Raw genomic sequence first — 27,685 nt, forward strand, 5'->3', positions numbered from 1 at the left:
TGTGTGTGTTTTAATAAGATGCATGACTCAGTTGCTATGACTCAGTTCTATGCAGATGAACTGAAGACCTGCAGATCTCTTGCAAGTCGTGCTCTTTCTGTCTACCCGTCTCCTTAATATGCACCAAGGTCCCTGACAGACTATAAGTGATCGACCAAACGTTAACACGCATCAACTCATCCTTGGAAAGTATCCGGACTGTAGCGGTGTGCTCTGAAGCCCTGCCATTCGGTAGTTTGTCATTCCGTCTTGTGAGTGGGCGGGCTCTTTCAGGTTAGTGTACGGTAATTGGTCATCCGATTGGTCAACTACATAGCCAGGAGGGGAAGATAGACCCCGCCCATAAAATCGGCTTGAAAGATGACAAGGAACAATAAACTGAGATTGGCATGAGGGATTTCCTGGAAAATAATTGGCTGATGAACTCCTTCAAACATTACAGATTTTTGATGTCCATCACTTTGGAACTCAAAGTGTGTGTGCCAATCAAAGTGGGTGTGTTGGCAAATGCTAAACTGAATGTTTGTGACCAAATCAAAGTGCCACGTCGGGCATTGACGGCAGGCTCGATTTGCTTCTAGAACATTTACCACATGCGCCTCCATACACGACTGCGTGCGATTGGTCAGCAGTACTAAATTAATGATTTGGCCCCAGCACGACTCGCGACATTAAACAAACAGCCAAGCCATCGCGGTGTGTTTGGGCTAGCAGGGAGCCGAGCACACACTGTTGAGAGTTTCCGTGTTCAACAGCCTGTGTGAACACGCCATTTTCCATGTTTTGTTCTGGGTGTGTATTAGGCCGCTCGCCAGTGTAGAAGGGTCACCTTGATGGCCTTATTTATCTTTTATTATTTTGCCTTTCAAAATGAGTCAGATGTAACTTCCCTATTCTGACTGACGTGCGTTTTGGAGTGTGTCTGTGTTTGTGTGTGTGTGTGTGTGTGTTTTGGAGTGTGTTTGTGTGTGTTTGTGTGTGCGTATGTATGTGAGTGTGTTTTGGAGTGTGTGTGTGTGTGTGTGTGTGTGTGTGTGTGTGTGTGTGTGTGTGTGTGTGTGTGTGTGTTTTGGAGTATGTGTATGTGTGCGTGTGTTTTGGAGTATGTGTGCGTGTGTGTGTGTGTCTGCTTGCGCGTGTGTGTGTGTGTGTGTGTGTGTGTGTGTGTGTTTTGGAGTGTGTCCTTATGCGTGTTTTGGAGTGTGTCCGTATGTGTGTTTTGGAGTGTGTGTGTGTGTATTGTTCTCGATGTGGAACAGAAGGACAAAAGCAGACACTGATTCCCTGTGTCTCCCACTCCATGTGTCTCTATCATCCACAGAGGATACTCATGACTTTTTTGAAAATCGGAAAGAATCCGTTGTGCAACATAATCCTCACGGCGTGTCCTGCTGGGACACACCTGACCCACACACACACACACACACACACACACACACACACACACACACACACACACACACACACACACACACACACACACACACACACACACACACACACACACACACAGAAAAACACACCCATGCCCACACAGACATACAGACACACAAGCAAAGACACACACACATCACATACAGGGTCGAAGACACAAACATAGTCATGTTTATTCACATCGAGACAGAATAACCTCTTCAGTCCGTCTGAGTGTTGCAGTTCCCCAGAGACAGCCTTCACCGAGACGCGAGCGACTGAAGGGACGCTTGCGTGCATTGCGACTTCTTAGTCACAACTCCCTCCATGAAGTGTCCTTGCATGAAAATATAAGTCTTATCCGATCGTGTTGAATGGCAATCAACTCACCTCCACGGACAGCTTGAGTCGTCCTCCTCGTATCTGACTAAGAGGTCGCTGTGTCCTCTTAGCGGCTCGCGGCTAGGCTTCACCCCATGTGAACTACGGTGAAAGGTAGATTGACTTGTCTTGAGGCTACGTTTTGGTTTGTGATACACTTTGGACCTTGAGCGTCTGAACTATAAGTATTCAACCGGGTACAACTTTTGAATCATTGGACGGGGATCAGCTGAGTTTAGCAGTGTTTGTTTTTTATTCTGGTTGCTATTTGCTAGCCGGCCTCCGAAACAGCTAAAAATCAGAACTTCCCGGCGACATTGCCTGGCGCTATACTCACCGTCGCAGGACGTCATCGATCGCCTGAAGCCAGATCTTAAGAGCAAAGGACGAGCTAATCCTGAGATCTCATCCGTTTTCCCCTTCAAAAGGACAAACCTCTCTCCGTCTCGGCTCTTGCTGCAACACGTGCGCCCAATCCGTCCTCCGAGTGCTCAGCCTCGGTCGCCCCCCGACCACACCGCTCTCACCCTGGTTTGGTTCTGTCGACGAGGGGCCCGTCCTCGCTGCTAAACCCAAGACCCGGGCCCGCTCAGCTCCCTGTGACTTCGGAGCCGTTGGGGGCGCGCTAAACGCGTCTCTGGTGAAACCCTTCAGCCGATGAACAGACTCCAAGCGCTGCACTGTGGGGACGGAGTGTTGCTTCTCCCCAGCTGCGGTAACCTTCCTTTCTCTGCCAAGGCCTCCGCCCCCATGACGGCAGGTGGCTCCTAAGCCGACGTGGGCCTTGTGTGGAACCCGCCGCTCTGTTTCCAGCACCAGCTCTGAGGGGGGCCAGATGGGGCCCCTCCTTAGAGGAACTGCGGCTGGTCAAGACCCGCCACTGCTCCATCACCACCAAAGGTTGGACGTCCGTTCATTTCCGCGACCGAAAATCCTGATAAACCAGGAATTATTTTAATTTGGACGAGATAACTTTGCCGCCGCAGTTGAACGGTTTATTAGTCTACTAAAATCGTCAAGTCCATTTCATCAAAGAGATAATGTTGCTTAAATCAGGGTTACCCCGTCTCCAATGGTTCTAATAACTATTTATTCACACATTCATTTCCCCGGCTCTAGATCATTGTAATTCCCTCGACACCCTCGTTCCTCCATCAAGCTGCACTTAACGGTCTAGTCGGCTCAGAACGCAGCCGCCAGGCTGTTAACTAAACAAGCCGTTACCCCCACGTTAACCCCAATTGCTGCAACCCTCCACACGCTTCCTGCACAATTAGGAATCGACCGGAAGATCCTGTGGATTACAAACAGGGCGTTGCGTGCCCTCGCCCCCGGTTACATTTCTGATCTCCTTGACGCCCGTCCAACCTCTCCACCTCCTACCGTCCCTCGCTGCCGCCGCAGAACCGAAGGTGCCCCGCGCCCGCGCTGTTTGAGCCTCACCCCTCCAACTGTCTTCCCCCCCTGTCCATGGGATTTGCAGAATCGTTGAGGCTGTTTTAAGCGACTTCTAAATCCCCTCTTTTGGGACGAGCCTGACTATTGATCTTCCTCCCTGTCTTGTCTCTTGGTTGTTTTTGGTTTTAAAGTTGTTCACTCTTTCATGTCTGTGTTTTAACTATTTTTTACACAGTTTATTGTAACCGTCTGTTTTAATAAAGGGCTATGTACATAAAGCTATATGAGAGAGAGAGAGAGAGAGAGAGAGAGAGAGAGAGAGAGAGAGAGAGAGAGAGAGAGAGAGAGAGAGAGAGAGAGAGAAAAGAAGAAGAAGAAGACATTTAATTGCAAATAGAAATAAATGGTGAAGGGCATATTTGCTAAGGGCCATTAACCTACAACTGTGACCATTGGGAAGCACGCACATACCCACACGCATACTCACACACTATAGCCACAGGTCATAAGTGATATATGAAAGGGTTTTCACATGCACATTCCCATTGCAGCAATGCGTGCAAACTCCCGTAGATGCAGACCCATATGGACTGGGAGATCGACTACAGCAGTTGCTATACAGAATCACTCAGGCACATCAAGTTAACACGCACACACACACGCACACACACACACACACACACACACACACACACACACACACACACACACACACACACACACACACACACACACACACACACACACACACACACACACACACACACACACACACACACACACACGGCCATCAACACACGGTACCAAGATGCGAGGAGCAGCAGAGAGGAATGCGTAGCCCCTGGCAGATGGCGCAAACAGCCCTGGAAAGATAGTGACAAATTTGATTCAATTGAATTCTCGGGCCCCTTTCTTTCTCTTACGGCTGACAAACAGACCAACAACAGGGGAAATTGTCCTCCGTGAGGGACGACTGCGGTAGAGCAGAGAAAACACAAAAGATGGGACAGAAGGGGGACAGAAGAGATGTATGTTGACTGTTGACGGCCTCTCATTCCGGCTTGAGTGTCTCCCTCGTGGGCTACATGTGCTAAGACAAACTCAATGTGTTATGCATTCGAAAGGATTGTGCATACATTTGCGTGCGCACATATGTATGTCTGCGTTAATGATCACAATTAATCTCCATAAACATATCTTCACACAGAATCTGTAAACAATGGATCACGATGTTGGTGTCGGAAGCGTTCTTGTTTCTGTTTGTACTATTAACCAATGCAGAATGGTTCATGAAGCATTACTCGAATAGAGGTAAATATTCAGATTATATTGGTAATGGGCAGATTGGTAAATAAGCCACACCTACAGGTTCTGATTGAACCATGTAACCCCTCAGTCTTGGCCTGCAGGACGGAACGGCAAAGCGGCCATGTTTGTAGGGTCTTAATTATCTCAAACCCATACAAAGGTTTATGGGGTTGTGTTGACCACTCATGTGCAGAGGAAGAAGCTATTCAGGACTGGTGTAAGCACTACAAATGTCTGGTCCGTGAGGTACTGATGTGGGTGTGAATAGCATGTGTTCTAAACAACACAGAAGAATTCAATTGACATCAGTACTCGATGGCAATTGTCTTGCAAAGATTTGGTTTTTACGAAGCTGTTATGTAGACGTTCGTCTGTGAACTCCAACTCCATTCCCTGATATCATATTGCTTATGGGACTGTAGAAGAGGAGGAGGAGGAGGAAGAGGAAGCCTCGGCCTGGATATCAGTTAGCTGTTATCCGGGTAGAGCAGAACCCCAGAAATAATGACACATGTTGTCCCCAGAGGAAAAACGTCCTCAGATGATAGCCGATGTTTCCTAAAATTGATCAAAAAGTTGCCAACATTTTCACACACACACACACACACACACACACACACACACACACACACACACACACACACACACACACACACACACACACACACACACACACACACACACACACACACACTAATCCTCTTCATAGCCTTGAGACAAAGTAGGGGAGGGGTGTTGGGGTGTGGGGGCGAGGGAGAATAGGAAAGAAAGGGCTTGTCTCACACACACACACACACACACACACACACACACACACACACACACACACACACACACACACACACACACACACACACACACACACAGTGTCTGCCGACTTCCCCATTGTTCAATTAGAGCAGTGATGATGGAGAGGAGGAGGATTGTGGTGAAGGTTGCGTGGTGTCGTGGGGGCCGTTAGGGTCTAAATGTTTATGAAACACATAATTGTCCCTTTGCCTGAGTTTGTGAACAGGGGCCACTTCACACACGCATGGATTTAACTCCAGAAGATGGTTTTAATGGGGAGCGCAAGGCCACGCATTGAAATACATTGATGCACAAAAACACCCACACGCACGCAAAACCAGAGCTGCTATTGTGTCCTCCTCCTGCTATTGCCTCTCTCTCTCTCTCTCTCTCTCTCTCTCTCTCTCTCTCTCTCTCTCTCTCTCTCTCTCTCTCTCTCTCTCTCTCTCTCTCTCTCTCTCTCTCTCTCTCTCTCTCTCTCTCTCTCTCTCTCTCTCTCTCTCTCGAACTAAGTGATGGTGATGCTCCCTCTCTCCTGCCCTTAAGTCTAGCTCCCTCTAATCTTTTCTTCCCTCCCTCTCTCTGTATTCACCCTTAATACGCTATGTAATACGGTATGATGCCATGACGAGAATTCAGGTAATGGCTCCCAATCTCTGAGGATGTGTGTGTTTGTGTGTGTGTGTGTTATACATTGGAACTATACAATTGCACTTGTCATGAATAATACACGTATGGATCTTGTATTTTCATTAGCAGGTCATTAACATATGACTCAAATAAGAGAACATTACTGGCTAAACAAATCAATTAAAGATCTATTCACAACATATGGTCAATGGAAAATCTTTGGAACTGTGTGTTTTTGTGTGTGTGTGTGTGTGTGTGTGTGTGTGTGTGTGTGTGTGTGTGTGTGTGTGTGTGTGTGTGTGTGTGTGTGTGTGTGTGTGTGTGTGTGTGTGTGTGTGTGTGTGTCTTGCAGGATGCATGCAAGGTTTATCATAAAATTCATTCTTAAAGTCAGGGAAGGTACCGTGCCCTGACGCAGTGAGGGAGAACGTAACAGAATACAATTCACCGGATCCCAATATAACAATATAACATATAAGAAACCCTGCAGAGTGTAACTGCAGCCAGGGCTGCACCACATACAGCCTGTGTGTGGGGACCAGAAAGTGAAAGGAAAAGACGGAGGCCTATTCTCTACTGGGAACCAGGGAGGAACCAACACAGTGTTGTGTCCCTATCCATGAGTCACATCTCAGTTTGTTTAAAAGGGTGATGTTATGAGTGTGATTAGCTATTATGAGCTGTTTTAAAATCAGCCTTTCCTTGTAACTCCATCTATCCATCATACATCTAGGTGGACACTCCCACTTGTGATGTCACTAAAACACAGGAAAAGGACGATATTCAGACGACTTCTAACGGCTAATCACACTCACACCTGTTGGCATATTATCACCCCTTTAAACACTAGCATATATTCTGTGTTCCTGGTTGGGTTCTTGGTTCAGCTCAAGCAAGGAACCTGCAGAATTAAGTTTCAGATAAACCGAATTCCACTGTGCATGACTTCATGTTTTACGAATTTATGTTTAATTGCCATTGTTTAAACTGCCCACTGTCGGTTAGTGACTCAAGTTGCATCAAAGATAAACGACGCAAGTGGATAAATATGCCTTTTCCTTAAGTTGAGCTGGATGACATGCTGGCATTATTGCTGGTGAAAAGAGATATTACCAGGGTTAGAGCAAGAGTGGGAAGCAACACACAGCCTCAGAGTGTGGACAACTGAAATCTGTGATTTACTTCTTAGTTTTGCCATTAAGGGTTATCAAGGTGTGCAGTCAGCATCAGAAAATGATGTCCCTTGAAATTCATTGCCTCACATTATTTCGGTCTATGGATTTCCCTCTATTCCGACAAACAGATTTAATGGGATTGGGGAAAAGGGGTTATCCCCGCGTTTAAATGAATTAAGTTAAGCGGTTTTGGTGATGGTGTATGGAATGAATGCTAAATAGGTCCAGAATGCAGCTGCTAAGGGCGTTTTAACCAAATTAACAGAGGCCTCATGGATTGATGAGAAACCAAAACTATAAAACAGAAATAACTTGGCAAAATATTCTAAAAGTACTTTGGTATATTAATTACTTTGATCCATATACTTAATTAAAGTAATTAAGTACTTTGATCTAAAGTATTAAAGTACTCGGCACGGACAAAAGTGGCAACAGAAAAACGCCATAAAGGTCAGTTGACTAATCGGTATTTCTACACAGATATAAGAACAGTGCAACATATCAATCCGCTGAAATACAATAAGAAGTGCACTGATAGAGTAAAGGCTCAGTTTTGTTTCCAAGCGGACACAACACAAGGGGGTTTACAGACCCATTACGTCCTTGCGGACCCTCACTGCGTCCCCCACAAGGGCCTGACGTACGCCACCCAAAAATGTTAACCTTGCGTCTAGGCGACACGGCAGCAAGGGCTGTGATTGGTCCGCTAACGTCAACCTGACGCAGAACCAAAACAGGTTCACGTCTGCGACGAAGCGACTGCGTGGGCGTTGCGTTGCGTCAACGTGGAACCGTAACGAAGGCCTTTTAACAAGCACTAGCGGATGTTCTGCAAGCTCATACCACACGGCGGCCCGCCTTTATCCAAGCCGTAAGCTCCTGAAACTATGCTCTCGATACCTCTTCGACAATCCTTTGGGTGGATTTAGAAGTCCTCTTAACTATACTTACGACATGTCGTTTGGCATTGAGAACCGGTCAATGGAGAGACGCTGGAGCCATAGAACCCTATTGGATAATGTGTAAGCCATGTTTCTGGGCGAAGAGGCATCAGCGGCCTAACTATGTGGCTAACTGTCCCTAGCAAATCTTTATGGACTTGAAAGAGGTTGTGAGTGATCTGATGAGATAAAAGTCGCAGTAAAACCGGAAGCCAGAGTGGCTTTGATCGTTCTAACTGATAGCTTGCATTTAAATTAATGTCAATCCGTTAACGTTGAAGTTTCCCTTGTTGGAATAGCCATATAGTTTTCGCCCGGCAATTGTCTAAGTTGCACGTGAATGCGCACACGCACACGCACACACACACAAACACACACAACTACTATACAATATTACTAATTTAACATTACAACACTTTTTAATTTTTGTTTTCTTTCACAAATTCCATAACACACACTCACTCACTCACTTACTCACTCACTCACTCCCATCCTCCATTTCTCTTCCCATCCCCTGAACCTTCCCTTGGTATCCCACCCTATATGAATCTCCCATTTCCGGAACTGTTACCACAGCATTTTAAAGAATTTTATTGACAACCCGTTTCAGACGCCTGTCTGTCCCATATGACACTGGACTGAACTGCGCATTCTAGAAGTCCACTAATTTAAGGGAATGAAAAAAACATATTTGCCTATTAAAAGTAAAAAAAATCAAAACCTGATTTGACTAATTTATGACACATTTAATTGAAAAATGTTTGACACTACGCCAATACAAACTCTTGAACTGCTCTTCATGAGGTAAATATGCACGTAAGCAATTAAGGAACTAAAGCAAGGGTGAATAAACACAGCAGTCGCAAAAAAAAGACAAAGTTGTCACGATGGGGGCAACCAAAAAAAAATTCAATTAAGTAAGGCTGAAGTTGTTTTAATTAGTCAACATGAAAGGACGTCTGTCTTCTTTGACCTTCAAATGTCAGTCCTAATGGCTGCTATTAACAAGATACTTGGCATTTCTCCATGCGACGCTACAGACGTTGAACACTGCACAGGCAATAATAATAGAAAAATGACATTAAAAGGACAACAAAGTCACAGCTGACAATGCAGAACAGTGAGGGACAGTGATTGCTCTCCCTGCTGGTAATTCCCTCAGAAAACCTGTGTTGGATAGAGTGGTGAGGAACAGATGAAGTGAAGGCTTGGTTTTCATTTGCTGTTGCTTTGTTTCGACTTCACCTGTGTTATGTAGGCACAAACCATTCTGTCTTTAATGTATGCTTCCTTTCATTTCTCGGTCATTCCTTTTTAGAGTGTAGATCACCGCTGCAACGGCTTTTGGGTAATTTGACCACACATGTTTGAGGAGGAAAGACGTAACTGCAGCCAGTGAGTCTGTGTCTGGACGGGAACGTTTTTATCCGCCTCACTACTCTATCATCATGTGTAGGACGGTATCTCCGACCTCCATAAGCTAAGGAGATAGAAAGCAAAACACATTAGAATTCCCATATGGACTGCGGTGCAATCGTGCACAACGTCTCTTGTTGTGCACGAACAACGTAACACAACGTACATAATTGAGTGTACATCGAAATTGACTAAATGAACTTTTTAGACAACTCTTTTTAGATGCTTATAGCTAGACTGTATGAAGAGGGTACTGGACCATTGACAATTCATTAAGGAGTCAAACATCCTAACTGCGATCTATCCTACCCTGGTGCCTACACCTCTCCAACGTCTATTGAAACGTAATGGTTGGGGCGCTTACAGGGGAGCCTGCAGTCCTGCAGCACCAGAACAAACGAAAACCAGGGAGCGTTTCCAAAGTGGGCTCGGGGGGTTGGTCGTCTCTTTAATACAGTCATGGATAGGATCAACTTCTGTGGGCTGCGTCCTGACTATGTCCCGAGTCTCAAGTCTGCGCTACGAGGTTTACCATGAGGATCCGATCAGGCTGCTGAGCGGAGGAATATACACTGACAAAGGTCTGTCGGGTGAGGCGTTTCTACTCTGTGCTGGATTTTGAAGGTAAGTAGATGCACCTCGACATCTGCTCCAACATTAATTGGGGGCCGGTGGAGGGGATGGAGAGGATAAGGGGCACGCGGGTCAGCTTTCGTGTTTCTAGTTAAGACTGGAAAATAAGCACTTTTGCACAGGCATCTTGTAGGGCTTCTGGTTTGAGGAAAGTATGCTGTATTAGGCAGCAGGGAGAAGCACATTTCAATGTTTCAGCCAGCAATGGTTAGTGAATTGCGTTGGGTGAATTCAAGCAATTTTCGACGATTGCAATTGCACTTCTGGTAATGCACTTTTTATTTACATTTACATTTACATTTAGGGCATTTAGCAGACGCTTTTATCCAAAGCGACTTACAATCAGTACATTTGTCATAAGAAGTGCATCAATATATCGCTGCATCGATTTATCATAGGACAGCTAATGCAAATGTATAAATCAAGGGAATATAATTGCCGCATAAATGAGGAGCTTACTGCTTGAAGTTGTTCCCCTGTTGGAAGGTCTTAATTTTTAACCTCATACTTTTTGTTGCAGCACTACTGGCTCTAGCCAAAGTCGTCTTTTACGAGAGAGATGGGAGACCTCAGGTTGAGGTGTTCATATCACATATCACACAGCTGTTGTCCTCCCTCCAGGCCTGTAGGACTGTGCTGTGAAACGCTGACGATGTGAACCCTTGTGTTTCGACAGTCTATGGTGAACTCATTTTGAGAAAAGTGAGAGCAGCAACAGTGAAAAGCAGCGCGCTAGCCAGGACAGTGTCGCAGTCTGATGGGGCGTAATTGTTCCAATTTCAATTATATTGAAGACTGCATTAAGTATGGTCTAGTATTCTCAGACACAGCTACTGTGTTTATTATGTCAACCAGATGTAGCAGCATGGCGATTTAAAATGGCAGTTGGTTAGCATTAGCTTAGCTGAAATTCAAAATGCTCTACCTAAACTATTTGGATACTGAGCAGGTACCCTTATTCAAAGCAACTTACACTGACTTTTTTTTTTAAAGATCCTTGACCTAACTAAACAGGTGTGGCTAAGGGCATCTTGCTCAAAGATGAGGGTTCAAAACCAGGAGCCTCTGTTGCCATGGCGATGCTATGAACACCAAGAGAGACTTCACACGATTCACGCCGTCTGCCTACCGCCTCGGAGCCTTATTGATATGTTCCCGCCATCACGATAATTGTAACACCAGCGTGCTGTAAATCACAAGCATGCCTCTCTCTTGGGACATGTTTTGAAAATAAAGCAGACATTATATTTATTGCTTTAGGTAGCATTTGGTAGCATTTATTTCCACAGGCCTCTTAGCGTGTTTATTTGAAAAGAACCCCCCAACGTCAATAGAGATAACACTTTCCCTGTGTTCTTTATTAAGATAAGATGGTACTTAATCAAGTCGTTAAATAGGGGAGCCACACCAGCAACTTGTGGTCTTCATTAGTTTTCAAGTGTGAGATCGGAAGGCTTTTATTTTGGGTACTCTATCTGTGATAGTGCGACACCTCCACGTTCTCAGTAACCTTTATTTTGTCAGTTCAGACACCCATTCTAATGGCTGCTGTCAAAGCAGACTTTTGCATTTAACTACACTGTTACATTCTTATGCAATATTCCCTTGCCCGGGGAAGGGCAACCTTTCAACAGGGCAATTATTCCTCCTCACGGTTAATATAGGCCCTCATTGTGAGCCTGTTCACATAGGTGTGAAATGATCACACCTGGGAAGGTATCACCTTTAATCAATCAGTCCATTTTTGGCTTTTAGAAGCCAACGGGTGTACACTTTTGAAAGGGCACGGCCCACAAATGTATTCAGCCTCCCGATCTTATTAAAACTGTAGCATCTGTATATGGTTCCAAGTTTGTTACAAAAGTCTTGAGATTCAATATTTGAGATAGTGAGGGTGGCGGTTTAGAAAGTAAATAATGTCTTTCTATTAATTTGACTAACCCAATATTGATGCCCCACAACAGAATTGTCAAGGGTGAAAATGTGTACACACACGCACACACACACTGTCTGTGATTGGATAGGAACAACAAGGAACATTTCAAGGTAAGGAAGGAATTTGTTGGTAACTAGCCACCCAGTAATACCTCTGTATCATTATTAATAGACAAACTAAAGAAATGTAATCTTTAGCGCAAGTTCTACCAGGAGGACTCAACTCACACGCACCAGGTTGCCAATTACCAATCACCAATCAACTGCCTACGCCTGCTTTATAAAGAGTAGTCTAACCTATGTTCTTTGCTGCTTAGGTTTTCGTTCGATGCTCCCCCTTCCACCCCACCACCACCACCACCACCAGGTCTGCCCCAGTCTACCGGTCCAGGGGAAGGCTTCGCCCCTGCTAGTCCTGGCAGGATATGCCAAGTCCACACGTCGTCCTGGATCCGTGATGGGGCTCACGCCAAAGATTTATCATGTAAAATATTCTCTCTTATGTTATCATTCAAAATAAATCTCTATTAGTGAATGAGTCTTCATGGGAGAAATGGCCAATGGTTTAGACACATTGAAATGAACCCATCTTTAAACAGGTTAAACTAAGTCTACACACCTTGGTTATTTTATCAAAATATATATCAATATAAAGCACTGTCTAGTCATGACCTTATCTGAATGTGTGTATGTTAATTGAATGTCAAAAGGTGGAACTTTATTGATATTTTTACTGAGAATGGAGTGGAAAGAGAGGCCCTTTCAGCAGACTTTTCTGGCTGAAGGCGTTCACATTCATATGGTAAACAAGGAATTATCAACCTCGAGCAGCGACACTGTGTCACAACGTTCCAATAGAGCTTCTCTCTCTCCCTCACTGTCAGTCTGTCTCTGTGTCTGTCTGTTTCCACATCCTTCCTCTCTCTCCCCATTCCTCCCTCTCTCTCCCTCTCTGTCAGTCTGTTTCCCCCCCATCCGCCCTGTCTCCCTCCCTCTCTTTCTGTCTGTCTTTCTCCCCCCAATCCTCCCCCTCTCTCCCCTCTGTCTGTCTCCCCCTCCATCCTCCCTCTTTCTCCCCGATCTTCCCTCTCTCTCCCTCTCTGTCAGTCTCCCCCCCATCCTCCCTCACTCTCCCCAAACATCCCTCTCTCTCCCCCCATTCTCCCTCTCTCTCCCCTCTGTAAGTCCCCCCCCCCGTCCTCCCTCTCTCTCCCCCATCCTCCCCCTCTCTCCCTTCTGCCAGTGTCTCTCACTATTGTCCATCACCGGGCCCCCCCTTGCCTAGACGTCTCCCCATCTCTTCCCTCCCTGGCTCCAGGCTTCCCTCCCTCCGTCGTCTTGCCCTTTCCGTCTGCCTTTCCTGTGTGAATTGAATAGCGATGCTCCAAACCCCAGAAGTACACCCAAGGCTACACTTCAGCCCCGGCTCCACGAGCGACTCCAAGGGGACTCGGCAGGGCTGTGTGCGCTTAAAGAACAGAGGGGCCCGGGGTTCTTATTCTTTTGGTGCCACTTCCTCCTCCCAAGGGCCACAGAAGTGCAGAACCGTGAAAGAGGAGTGTTGAATTGTTTGTGGGGAAAAAATGGGTAAATAAACCACAATAAACAGTTTTGGATGAGACGTGTTAGGGGTCTTTTTTGAGTGGGAAGAGGCGGTGTTTGTAAGACGTAGTCCTGGAGTTACGGGACTTGAGGGACGAGTGGATGGGGCTGTTTTAATTAGGCCCGGGTAAAACATACCCTTTACCTTTCATTTGACACTTTGAGGGATTCACTTTATTCAAAGTGACTTGCAGTAAATGCAGATACCTGTCGTTAAGGAGCAGGTTGGCGAGTAAGGGATCTTTGCTCAAGGATGCCTACAGGTATGCCAGGGACAGTCGGGATCGAACCCAGTTCCTATTTGGCTGGAAGCTACTACACTATCATGGCTCTGAATTACCTTTTGAAAGTGTTATGAAGTGTAGTTGTGATTTTGGCAACAATGTGCTTGGCTGATTTATTTTGTATTATTTTCATTAAACTGCATCATACATGACGTTAGGGAGTTGGAGGTGTGTGTGTGTGTGTGTGTGTGTGTGTGTGTGTGTGTGTGTGTGTGTGTGTGTGTGTGTGTGTGTGTGTGTGTGTGTGTGTGTGTGTGTGTGTGTGTGTGTGTCGGTACATAGTCTTATCTTCCTGATGATTGTGAGCGTGCCTCCTTGATCTATCGGTCCAGACGCCACGCAGGGTAACCTTGAGTACTTGAAAGGAGGCATAGCCCGGAGCGACAACGAAAATGTGTGAAATATATTAAAAAAAAAGAAATAAAAAAAAAGACTTCTAAACATCCCATTAAAGCAACAGTGCGTTGCTTTCTCCCTCAGATATTGTGTGAAGATCACAGAGCCATAAACCTTTTTTTTTTTTCTTTGCGAGAGGCAATTCCCTCTCGCAGGGTTTGGATTTTTATGAAGGCATATTTCCAAATCCTATTAAAAAAGCGAAGCGCTGGAAGTGATAAAGTCGTACAATCAGGGTTTTTTTTTTTACAGCTCTGTATTGCCCACTTATTACAGCATAACCACTGTAACAACCGGGAATTAGCATTTCAACAAAGGAAAAAAAATACAACTTGTGTTGTTGCATCCATACGTATTACAACCCACTTCTTGCTGTACATATCCACCATGCTTCTCAATGCCCGCGATGCATGTGAACATTATCAGTATAGTCTCAACCTTAGAATGGGTTCTCTGTTTCATTTGTTCTCCATTACTCCAGGGAGAGGGGGCGGGGGGATAGAAATATCCAGACATGCCAGACATACGCAGTGACATTTACAGCAACGAGCTCCAAACCCGACGGGGGGAAGGAATCCACGAGGTTCCGGTTTCCATCCCCCATGGTCCAAACAAAGCCTTGCCCGTACACATCCTTGATCAAAACGCCCCAACCCGCCCTCTTAACAACACGTATCCGAATACGTGTGAAGGATCCAGTGGCTTTGGGCAACATCCTCTTCAAACATTACCGAATGGCAATACAGCGCATCGCTACACACGGGCGGGCCCAGCGCGGACCTCCAGCCAATGTCACGGCTGCTGATGGTGGATCGCGGGGCCCCCCCCCGGCCATGGCACCGTCCGTGGAGCACTTGTCATCAGGAGTTACGACCGGGCGGATGTGGCCTCCTCGAGTCCCCCGTCGTTAAAGCGGAACCCCGAGCCAGCCGTCGTCAATCTGGGGAGCAGGCGGAGAACCGCAGTGGGACGTCTGACGGCCGGATCCTCTGCGCTGCAGCCCTGCGTTTGAGATCAGGGGCAGTGGCGGCGGCTGGATGACGGGCATTTTGGATTTATTATGTGTTGCTTCTCAAAGGCACGGTTAACGGATCTAGGAAAGGCATTAACCGCTTCTGCTTGGTGTTAGCCGACCCGTTTATGGCACGCAACAGTCGTCGGGTTTGGCTGGCTTTAGTAGTTGATCACAGGGACAGCACGTATAAGTCTGTTTAGGGGACACTGGGACGGAACTTCTTCGACTATTTCGGGGACACCAGGACAGCACATCAACTTTTTTGGGCATACCTTGACAGAACATGTATATTTTGGGGGTACCGAGACATAATATATATGCTTATTTTGGGGATACCGAGACGGAACATGTACGCTTATTTTTGGGACCAATCCATAACAAAACAAACTTGCATTGTTAGAAAGACAAAATTGCAATTCTTTGCATCATGTGGCTTGTTGCTCAGAACGCTCGGTGTGTTTTCACCTTGAGGCAGAGTGTCCGCCTGCAGCGAAGGAATCCCCTTTGCGCAACATCCTACAGCTACCAGGTTATCGGAGGGGAATAAGGCCGAATCTCGATTCTTCCCCTTGCCCCTTTTGCTTTGTCTTTGTCTTTGTCTTTGTCTTAACCCTAGCACTTGCAAGTGTAAGGGCCAAGGGCTGAGATCTTTCCCCTATGGAATAAGGCTGTGGTGTATAAGGCCGGGGAAAATAAAGATTTGTGGCGAAACACAACTCAGGAGTCCGTCCAACCGTATTGTGTGCGCCCGCTAAAGGATCGGGCTGCCGTGATCTACACAGGCAATTCTGCATCGCAGCGACACACTAAAAGATCTTCCTCTCTCGTTCTCTCCCGCTCACTCGCCCGCTCTCTCTCTCTCTCGCTCTCTCCCTTCTTCACTCGCCCGCTCTCTCTCGCTCTCTCCCTTCCTCGCTCGCAGGCTCTCTCTCGCTCTCTCCCTTCTTCACTCGCCTGTTCTCTGTCGCTCTCTCCCGTCCTCACTCCCCCGTTCTCACTCTCTCTCTCTTCGTTGCCTCTTCTCCAAATGACCACATTTGTTGCCAGTCGGAGGAGAGAGGGGAGAAGGAGAGGTTTAAGCCAAGAAAAGCAAAGGATATTTCATGGAGGTTCGGAGGAAGGTGGGAAGGCAAATAGTTGATGGGACTATCTATCACGGCGAACATGAATATGTTACATATATATATTTATAAACGACATTTAAATGATTTGTCTTGAACGGCAATATCTTTCATGACATGATGTGTTCCACACCACAGTTTTCTCCGACCTAAGGGAGTGTTGCATTATGGGCCTCGGATGAAGCCTGTTGAGGGTGTTATTAAGGGACTGAAATAAATGTATCAAACGAGACACAGCCCCTCGCCGGAGACCACCCCTTGGATCCCGTCTGAAACCCCAACAGCCACACAAAGTGACTGGTGGGGCTGGTGATACTGAACAACCGATCCCCAACCCCCTCCAGTGTCTCGGTAATGGACTGGAAACCGGGAACGCTGGCCACCGTACACAGTGGCCAGGAGTGTTGACGCGTCACCACTTAGGACACACAAAGAGACAAAGCGCCTGGACCTCCCTGATACACAATACATCAATCAGTGCCGGCCTCAGTGAACACGGAGGGCTGTGTTTATTGCATCGAGCAGCTACTCGGTAAACAGGAGGATTGTCTCCATGTACCCGAGGACAATTTGTGACCCAAATAGGTTGCAGTGATGATCAGTGACTCATTGCTTCTCTTTTACCCACGTTTCCTGTACAAGTGAGCCAGGGTTAGGATTTGGCTGGAGCCTATGGCTGAAAACGACACAGAATCAGAACCACAAGCACTTTTAAACAACAAGGTGGCCCGTGCTGTCGGAACCTAGGAGATATGCAATCCGTATTTGGCATGGGTCTACCTACTAGAAAGCATTTATATTCAGCCTGAGTACCTTTTTTAATGAAGTGGGATTCTCAAACAGAGCCTTGCAAAATACATAATAATGAGGAAAATAGCCACTGAGACAGTCAGTTTTGGCTTTGTATTACGAGAATTCAATCACCATTAGTTTCACACCCCATACCGCGAACCACCTAAAGACTGTTCGAGGAACTACATGCTAGTCTCTGTTGTATGAATGATGATGCATGGTTGTAACCCAAAAGGCCCTTTTGAAAAGAAGAACAAAGAGCACATGTTACAAAGCCATCCTGTGGCTTTCTTCCACGGAAGCGGTTCTTGAAATTAATTAGGCTAAACGACAGCGAAGGCAGGGTAAAGAGCAACACCAGCACATTTCCTTAGGCAGGCACGCGCACACGCACGCAAGGAAGGAAGGAAGGAAGGAAGGAAGGAAGGAAGGAAGGAAGGAAGGAAGGAAGGAAGGAAGGAAGGACTCTGCAGTGCTGAAGCCACACGTTCTAATGACTTTCATTACAATGGAAATTGGCAGCTGCAAAGTTATGGCTACCAGAAAAATCGAAGAGTTAAAATACATTCAGCATTACGAGGCCCTTCTGAGTTAAAAACAAGGCTTAAAATGAAATCCTTTTCAGTTAAAGAAAAACATTAATGATAACTAGTTTTATAAAATAAATAATACCATGATGATTGCCCCGTCTTCCATCAGACATACATTTGGAGAGTTTCTTTGGTGGATACAGCACTGAAATATAACTTGAATATATCACAATTCTACAGGCTGAATTAACTTTGAACCCGGTTTGAAATAACACAGCATTTCTGCTTGACTTTCCCATGCGCTCATATTAAATAGCCCTCGGAAGGAAAGACATTAAGTGCAAAGGAAAGTAATATGAAATAGTACTAGAATATTCATTGTCTTCTTACAAGCTTGTACAGTCTGCCCTCTCTCTCATCAACTTCAAAATCCTCTTCCCGCCTCATCCTGTGCATTAAGATGATGGAGAGAATGAGAATAATTTAATAGAGGTAGGAGCGGAAAGGCTTGAGGGAGTGTGTGTCTGTGTGCGTGCTGGTTTTTAGTTTTGTGTTTGTTTGAGTGAGGGAGTGAGTGAGCGATACAGATATCACACGCAAACAAGGGCGAAACAAAAAGCGTCACGCACCAGGAATAAAAATAAACATTTTCAAAAGTTGCATGAGACAAAGGAGGGCTGAGGGAGCGGACAACATACAATTATGACCGGAAAACAAAAAGAGAGAAAGAGAGAGAGAGGGAGAGAGAGCAGAAGGGACGCCATGATAAATAAAGAGCAAGGCTGTGGAAGTGATGGCTCGAAAGAGAGAAAGGGCAGAAGAACCGGGGCTGGAGGTGTAGCAGAGAGGACAAGGGGGGGCTTTTATACACAACATGTGCTGTGGACAGATGGTGTTGAATTATATATTACACCGTTCCTGCACTCCGCCACTGAAGGAGAAAATGAGCTTGCATGCGGAACACAATGTTTAGCTAACTTTCACCGTTTAACCTGAGGCACTTCTTTTTTTCTGGAAAGGACAAAAATAGAAGCTAATCACGTATTCGAGGAACAACATTGTGATTTATGTAAAGTGCAAGATGTTCTCAAGCCGTTGCTTTCACAGCTTTTCCTCCATTGATCCTATTTTATCTTCAGAATGACCAACACATGAAGCCATGAATCCAGTACTATACTTTGGTGTGGTATTCTGCTTTAAAGTTAGTCTGAGTGCTATCATGTGTATACAGGAGTGGTTTGAAATGCATAGGACAGGATGCAATCCTTTAAACTCGCTTGAATGTGGTCATTCAGATATACAAATTGCACTTTGACCGACGTGTTGCTCTACACTCCCATGTTTTATTAAGTGAATTGTCAAGCAAAATCGATCAAGCAAGCTAGGATGTCTTACCTGATTGGAAGAATATGGTTGTAGTTCAAGGTCAAAATTCACATGCATTATTTTGTCAATACCACCTGTAACATTGATTTGGAACTTTATTTAAATCCATGTGGTGTCAATAGTTACCTTTGTCATGTTTGATTTAAATCAAAAAAAGGTCTAGCTCATCAATTATATCCCCAATTTTTCAGTATTTTGATTGAGTTACTTGTATGTCGCACTTATTAGGACCTCAAGGCAGCTAAAGCTTAATATTAATCTCTTTCGTTATTCTTATTTCATTGTGATCAAAACACTTATATTTAATGTAAAGTTTTCCCCTGAAACTTTCACAATCATCAATTTGTCCATATTGCCTTGAGTTGATTTCACCATCCACTTTAAGTCAATTCACAGTTTTTTGTTCAATTGCAGCACGGAAATTGTTCATTTTCCACACACAAAAAATGCTCTAGTCAAACTATAGCTTAGACGGGGCTCAGTGCGTTGTGTTTAACAAAATATCCATGATTCTAAGTAAGACAGGGCTGTAGTTGAATAGTCGCTAATTTTAGGCGTAGAGTGGTACTCATTGCTAGCAGCCATTTTAAAAGCTGTAGTGGCTCTTCAGGCTAACAACAAAGCAACTGGAACTCACTGATCTGAACTTCATGCTGATTGGCCGTGGAAGTTTTGCCGGAAGGGGAGAGCGCAGTGTAGTAGGAGAAAGAGCATGTAGCTCTTTTAAAACCCAGGACAATGTCCAATTGAATTCAAAGAACCAGAATTGGATCCACAGGACACATTAACTAGCTGTTTTCACATTTTTAAAAGTTTCTTAGGCATCTTTGAAAGCAACTATGATCGCCTATGCCAGGTTGCTTTGAGAATTTGCGAGGGTGTCCTTGTGTCTGTACTGTACAGCTGTCTGTCCTGCTCGGTTATGCAAATTCTTCCTGAAAAAATCAAAGACCATTCCACCATTTTTGTCGGTGACTGACATATCGGTCTGACCAATTGGAAGAGGATAAAATCACTGAGTCGCCAGAAGAGAAGGAGGAGAAAAAGAAAAGAATTCGCAGCTGCTCGAATTCCCAACTGTCACTCAACCATTTGGTTGGCCCTTCGCGCCTCCCCCCCCCCCCCCCCCCCCCCCCCCCGGGCTGAAAAAGCATGGACCAGTCCGCCCTTTAAGCTGTCAATCATGCCCTGTCTGGAAATGGTACTAGGAGTAGCGCAAAAGGGAGACATGGCGAGACATGGAACCGACGACTTCTCCCCGGAGGACAGAAATAAGGGGTGGGCATGTAAGTTTGGCAGAGCGAAGGCTGTTACACCCCGAAAAGAGCAGAAGAGAGTGGAAGAAATGTGGGGGGGTGACAGGGGTGGCGGTGGTGATGGGTAGCAGTGACACATTTGAAATAAGGTAAACAGTAAAGGCCACCAAAAAAATTTGTGGAATTTCAAGACCACGTCACAGAACCCCACAGAATATTGAGAGGAATTTGATGAGGGGAAGAGAAACTTTTCCGAATTTAACATCGACGTTCACTTTTTGAACAAGTAATCCTCTTCATCCACCGCTTGGTTCAATGTTCGTAATTAATGCATAAATCAAAATTCATGAAAAATACAAGTAAACGGTCTAAGGTATCACTACCGCTAAATATTTGACATGAAGCAATATGATATTTGCAATAATAATCTGTCATGACATAAAATAGTTAACATTTTCTACATGACCAGTGGACACTACTCCCAAGTGCTAATTACCTCGGGTAAAAGCATCTAACCTAACTCTACTCTCCTAATGCGGCTGTGCCTGTGATTCACTCAGTGCCTGCCTTTTTATATCCCAATCAGAGGAGTCTAGACTGCAGCACAAACATTGACAAACTGATTCATGGGGACTCTGTGGGAATGGATTGACTCCAGGCACACGAGAGACAGCAGAAAATCGCTGCACAATTTGTATCTATATTTGTATAACGTTTGGGAAGTAGTACTTTCTCATTGTTATTTATCTTTTGAGCCTTAATTTTGTGAACTTATATATTTTTTGGAAATCAGTGCCCCTTCAAATTTGCATTAAAAATGACAGATGTTGACTTTAATAATGCTAATGTCTTAACCCCCCTCCCTATTTGACCAAAAAGTCCCCATTTAACATTTAGTCAGCTGGCATAAGTGCTTTAATCAAAAGTGACAAATATTCAGATACCACATCACATTAAAGAGCAGGTAGGGGTAGGCGTAATGATGCCTAGAGAGAGGCTGTTGTTTTGGGGTTCTAACTCTGAACCGAACCCCAACACCCCGGGCACCACTGCCACCTGCCATCTCTCTCTGTGCAGCATAGTGATGGATGACCTTCAGGCTCGTGGACAGCAGTGTGAGTTCTTTCCATGTCTTTTTAGAACAATCGATTTATTTTTGCTAGACACGGTACGGGTATACATAGGACAAAGAGACACACACACACACACTCTTAGTCCTCAGTGTACCTGTCATAACACCACTCTCTTGCAGGGCTTCAGCGCCTGTTCAGTTGGCTTTAGATGCCTAGAGAAAAGCCTCCTTCGAATCTACGAGTTCGTAGCTCCACTTTGTCACTAAAGGCAGCAGCATGAATATCAGGCCTTCTGTAAGCTCTGTCGCCGCGATACAGACGTGAGCAGTAGGGGGCTTTAGAGGGGCATGCCACGGCAGAACGGGACAAGGATAATGCCGGCTCTGCAGGGCACTCTTCCTTGACGTCTTTTTTTTTTTGGCTCCGCGTCCGAACACAACAACAGCGGATGGAAAAACTAACCACTGCTGAGCTGACCGACTGATTTCATGCAGTGAACATCACCACTCTTACACGAGTCTAGACTGAAGCGCAAACATTGACAAACTGATTCATGGAGACTCTGTGGGAACGGATTGACTCGAGGCACACCAGAGACAGCAGAAAATCGGTTCACAATTTTTATATTTTATTATTGCGTTTGGGTAGCAGCACTTTCTTATTTTGTCATTTATCTTTTGAGCCTTATTTATTTTGTGGAGATCAGTGACCCTTCGAATTTGTAAATGACAGATGTTGACCCCCCCCCCCCCCCAAGAGTCCTCTTATTTTAGGGTCATGCTTCTGGTCCCCCCTAAAACAGACACAGTTAACACAGCTAGACACACCGGGAATTGAACCGCAGATTGGGCTTTAAGCTTTTAGTTTGAATATGTGTTGAACATCCAGTATATTTCAAACTTTCCCTGGCCTCTCGCCAAAGACTACAGTTGGATTTTGCACGCATGTCAGTCATTCACCCAGCTTCCCTAACCTGGTTACATGTGGCCATGTTAACCTGATAATGACTACTCAAACCCCCAATTAGATAACCAACTGCAAGCTCTGCCTAACCGGGTTTCCCTGTGCCGGTAAAAGTTCTGCTGTGCAACGGACAAAGTGAAAGGTTTAAATCCCCGACTTTTCCTCCGACGAAGCCACTGCAGCAATAAATTTGCAATTCAAACGCAGGAGTTCCGCCCTGTCAGAAAAAACGACTGAAGCTCAACCTCTGATCCCTTTTCTACTGAAGTTCCTCAATATACTTCCACCATATGCACTGCCATCGCCCTTATCTTAGTCATACAGTGAAGACAGTAATAACACGTGTGGATGGTATCTCTAAAAGACCTGGAGATGCTGGGGGGAATCCCGCCGAGTAAGGTACCTGAGCTAAAGCCTGATTCTATTTTATCTTTACTATAACCCTTCCTCAGCAGTTTTGATGAGTCCATCTGCTTACTTCCTGACAATCCTCCCTCTCCGATTGAAGCGGCATCGATGAAGTCGATAGGATCGCAATTTATTTCAACAAGATGACTTTTTGAAAAAGTATGTGGAAACTGCCAAGTTTGAAGTAAGGGTTAATGATAGGAGGGAATTCAATATGTGCCGACTGGAGATTCACATTTGTGGCTTTCAATTTTTAATGGAGTTTCTTGCTTATCCATTTATTAAACTTTGAGAACTTTAGCCGATTCTTCCCAGTTGTATTCAGTTTTAACTTCTTCTTCATTCACCGATTTTATGAGACGGAAACAATATTCTTCTGGTTATTTTTTTGGGGTGGGATTGATGTTTGATTTTAAATGCTCAATAACATCTCCATAAAAACCACTAAAACAAAACAAACAGAACAATCAAACTGTCGTTAATGGCCTTTGTTAATGGAGTATATAAATAAATAAACGTGGGCATGAATGCTTCATCACAATGGCTCCACTTTACCAAGATAAATGAGGTGCAATCCAGAACGGGGGAAGAAACAAAGACACAAAAAGCGAGAGAACGGAGCAAATAAAACCAAAAAACAGAAAACTAAGAAAGAAACACAGAAAAATAAAGGGAGCCATCAAACACAGAGAGAGCAGGGCGGAATAGAGTATTTTTATACATGCGGCTGCTAAATAACGAGATTTAAACGTGCATCTTCTTACCTTGGACAGAGGTGGAAGACTTGACATCAAAGGACATGTCTTTAGCCTCATAGCATAATTGCCTGAGTGATATTTTGGCCTAATTTTGGTATCTAACCTAAAGGTGCGAACACACCAAGCGCGTACCTCGCGTACCATGTACGTGCGTAACGCAGCGAAAATGTTGCTTGACCATTTTGTGTCAAAAATGGTCAGATACGCGCGTATCTGACCATTTAAGGAGTCCGAGGATTAAGGAGTCCGAGGAAGGAAACCCAAACGCCGCCGTGTTTGGATGGATGATAGAGCTTGGATCGGGTTAGATTAAATAATCTCGGATATAAATAACAATAATCGGGTTAAATAACTTCACATGGTGTGTCTGGTGTGTTTCCAGCATTCGTAGTGTTGATCAGCAGAGAAATAGTCCGCCAAGACGTTGAGGTTGCTTAGCAATCAGAGACTCTGTCCATGCAAGTGAACGGAGCGTTCACTCTTCGTCATAACTATCAAACCAAACATCCTTCACATTCACCGAGCGAACATTATGAGAGTAAAATGCACATTTCTCGCTAGAAATGTTTCCATAAACGCATTTAATGGCGTAACTATGTTACTATTTCCACTCAGAATAAAGAAAGTTGCCGGCCGTGGCTGCCATGGACATGGCTGCTCTGGAGTCCGAGGTAGGAAACCCAAACGTCGCCGTGTTTGGGTGATAGAGTTTAGATCGGGTTAGATTAAGTAATCTCGGATATAAATAACAATAATCGGGTTAAATAACTTCACATGGTGTGTCTGGTGTGTTTCCAGCATTCGTAGTGTTGATCAGCAGATATATAGTCCGCCAAGACGTTGAGGTTGCTTTAGTAACCAGAGACTCTGTCCATGCAAGTGAACGGAGCGTTCCCTCTTCGTCATAACTATCAAACCAAACATCCTTCACATTCACCGAGCGAACATTATGAAAGTAAAATGCACATTTCTCGCTAAAAATGTTTCCATAAAAGCATTTAATGGCGTAACTATGTTACTATTTCCACACAGAATAAAGAAAGATGTCGGCCGTATGCTTCTGTCCAAGCTCACTACTCTCTGCCAGTGACGTCGGGTCAAGCTCAACGCTGATTGGCTATTGCGGCGCGTATGAGCATAAAAAGTTAAATTTTTTGAACTCCTCGCGTACATGTACGCGCGTATATGTACGCGCGTATATGTGCGCGCGTATATGTGCGCGCGTATATGTACGCGCCTCATACGCCCCTACAGCGAGTAAAATGTTGCTTGGTACGCATGATACGCTGTACGCACCTCATACGCGCGTACACCAATGCTTCCCTATGGAAAAATTGCCGATTTTATACGCGTGGTACGCAGGTGACGCGTTTGGTGTGGCCGTACCTTAACTCTGCTCTCCTAAGGCTGCTGATTCACTGTGCCTCATTGGCTGTACCCTAAGCCAATCAGAGTGCTTTTTATATTCCATAATCACTATCTGCCTAATTCACCTATTTGACTTGGGCATTTTTTATGCTAAACACAAGAAAAACCTTAAAATACGACTCAGGCAATTAGGCTATGAGGCTAACGATACTACTATACGATACTATACTAGAATAACAATAAAAGAAAAGTTTGGATCGGGCTCGTAGAGGAATGGAGGTCTATGGGGCAGCGGAGGCAGAACGACACGAGGGCAGGATAAGAGGACGGCGGGTATCTCTCAGTGTCGTGGCAGCCGGGTCTCCATTCCAACACTTCTTGTCTCGCCAGCCATCGCTCGACGAACGCGTGCCAACGCTGTCAGCGTTGGCACGCGGCCAAGCCAGGTGCGGTGGCTGTCAGCGAGCGAGCGATGGGGGCGTGAGAGAGAGAGAGAGAGCTTGAAGGGGGGACAGGAGGGAGAGAGAGAAAGGGATGGAGGGAGAGATGGAGGGAGGGGAGATATGGTGGAAAGAGGGAGAACGAGGGAGACGTATAGATATAAAGGGAGGGAGGGGGGAATAAAGAGGACAGAAAGAGAGGGAGAAGAATAGACAGAGGGAGACGGATAATGAGAGAGAGAACAAGGGAGAGGGAGAGAGGAGATAAACAACAACAGTAACGGGAAGAGATAACTTAAAGAAAGGTTGAGTGTTTGAAAAAACCAAAAGCCTTTGCTGTTAACATCAACAACAGAGGATAAGGAAGAGATTTAGACGAGAGCTAAGAACGTGTGACGAAAGAGACGCCGCAGAATGCAATTAGTAGGAAACGTCCGCCTGTGTGCGCAGCGGTGAGTGGATAGTAAGCGCTACTGAGGATTTGCTGAGTGGAGCACAGCCCTGTCGCCAAGGAATCCGCCGGAAAGAAGTGGCAGATCTGAGCCGAGGCCGACGAGAACTCAACTTCTTCACAGACTCTCGCTCTTACTTAATGTTGTGCTTTTGTCTCGTCATAGTTAACAATGGCCTCCCGTCCGCAAGAAGACCCTGTTCAAAAACAAGTTTTTGGTTTTATGAAGACACGGTTCAAGAACAAGTTTTTTGTTTTATGAAGACACAGTTCAAAAACGAGTTTTTGGTTGTGTGTGGTCATGTGAAACATTGTTTATTAAGTGACATCATGACCTCAATTTGTTTTATAGCAATTGTCTTTTTGTGTTGATTCGCATACAGAATTACCATTTTCACCCAATGGCCTGACGTGCATATTTGTGCGTTTTCAATCTGTTTTCCTTGTGTGGACTGAGCGTTGGAGACAGGTCTTGAGTACTGATTATCTTCACCTGTGTTATTGAAATTACCCGGTTAGGCTTGTTGTTTTGTTGAAGAAAACAGTTACGTTCATTTCTGTTGTCTTGTTCTGGTCCTAGTTAATATTCTGTTTCCTGTTGTTTTTGTTATTTTCCCTACAATTGGGTTCACTGTTTGCACTAACCTGACACACACATAAATGCTAAAATACAGAACAGCAACGTACACTATCTAAAAATTGAAAGGAAGCCATCAATTCTGTTGAAATTAGTAGCAAGTGCCTAAAGAAAAAAATCCCATAAACTATTTTGCATCCCTCTCTAACTCGATTTTGCTGAAGTTGAGGTATCCCATTTGGGCAAAAAGTGATGAGTATGGCGAAAAAGTTTAAGTGCAGCTTGCCGATTTAGGGATATCACAGAGGCCGGATGGTTTACTCTAATGGTTAGGGTGTTTGACTCCCGGACCTAGCAGCGTTGTCTGCAGGGTGTACCATCACATAGACATCACTGAGCGAGATGCCTTAAGAGCTGGGAAATCGGTTCAGCGATCTGTTGCACATTTTCTGACTATAGGGTTATGGATTGATTCCTTTTGCCTAGTGCATTTTGATCAGGGAGCGCCCAAATTTGTGGGATTCAGCAAAGAGATGCGAAAATGGAATGGATGGGTGTTATGAGCTGTGTGCTGAAAATGTCCCTGCTCACTCAATGCCCCTGTGTGTATCAAAGACCAAATTGCTCATGGAAGCCATAGGACAAAAAAATCGAATAACTTAAGTATTTCCCTAATTTAAGAACATAAATGTAGAACAAATTTGGTGCACTACTTAAATTTAATACATTATAACAATGGTGTAGGTCCCTCTTGTCCTCCAAGTAAAGCATAATTTAGTGTCAAAGTGTGACCCAGCTGAGGACAACAAGTCCAGGAATGCTGTTATTTTGAAAGGAGTGGCTATAGTAATGATCTGGAGTACAACCATTGAAATCCTGGCTCATCTCCCACTTTAAACACTTAAGTTCCCTGTCCTCTCTTGCTTCTCCAGACTCCAAACCCTTCTCTCATACGTCATATCTGGGCCGTCTCTCAAGAAATATGGCTCCCTCCCCCCCGGGGGTTTGGACGATACCCTCTGCGGGATGGTTTGGGTACCAGGCAGTTGGGGAGGATCAAAAGTGGAGTAGATGAAAAGGTAAAATGGATGGCATACCAGGGCCCAGGGCCTTATATAAATCACCACTAAGTAACACCACGGAGCAGTGCGACTCCTAATTTTTCAAGGACCAAAGCCAAAAATATGCATGGGGCCCCTGAAGGAAACAAATATTTAGTTGAAGGTACATCATATAAATATACTAG

Source organism: Gadus macrocephalus, chromosome 19, assembly GCF_031168955.1.
Source record: "Gadus macrocephalus chromosome 19, ASM3116895v1".
In the NCBI taxonomy this organism is placed as follows: domain Eukaryota; kingdom Metazoa; phylum Chordata; class Actinopteri; order Gadiformes; family Gadidae; genus Gadus; species Gadus macrocephalus.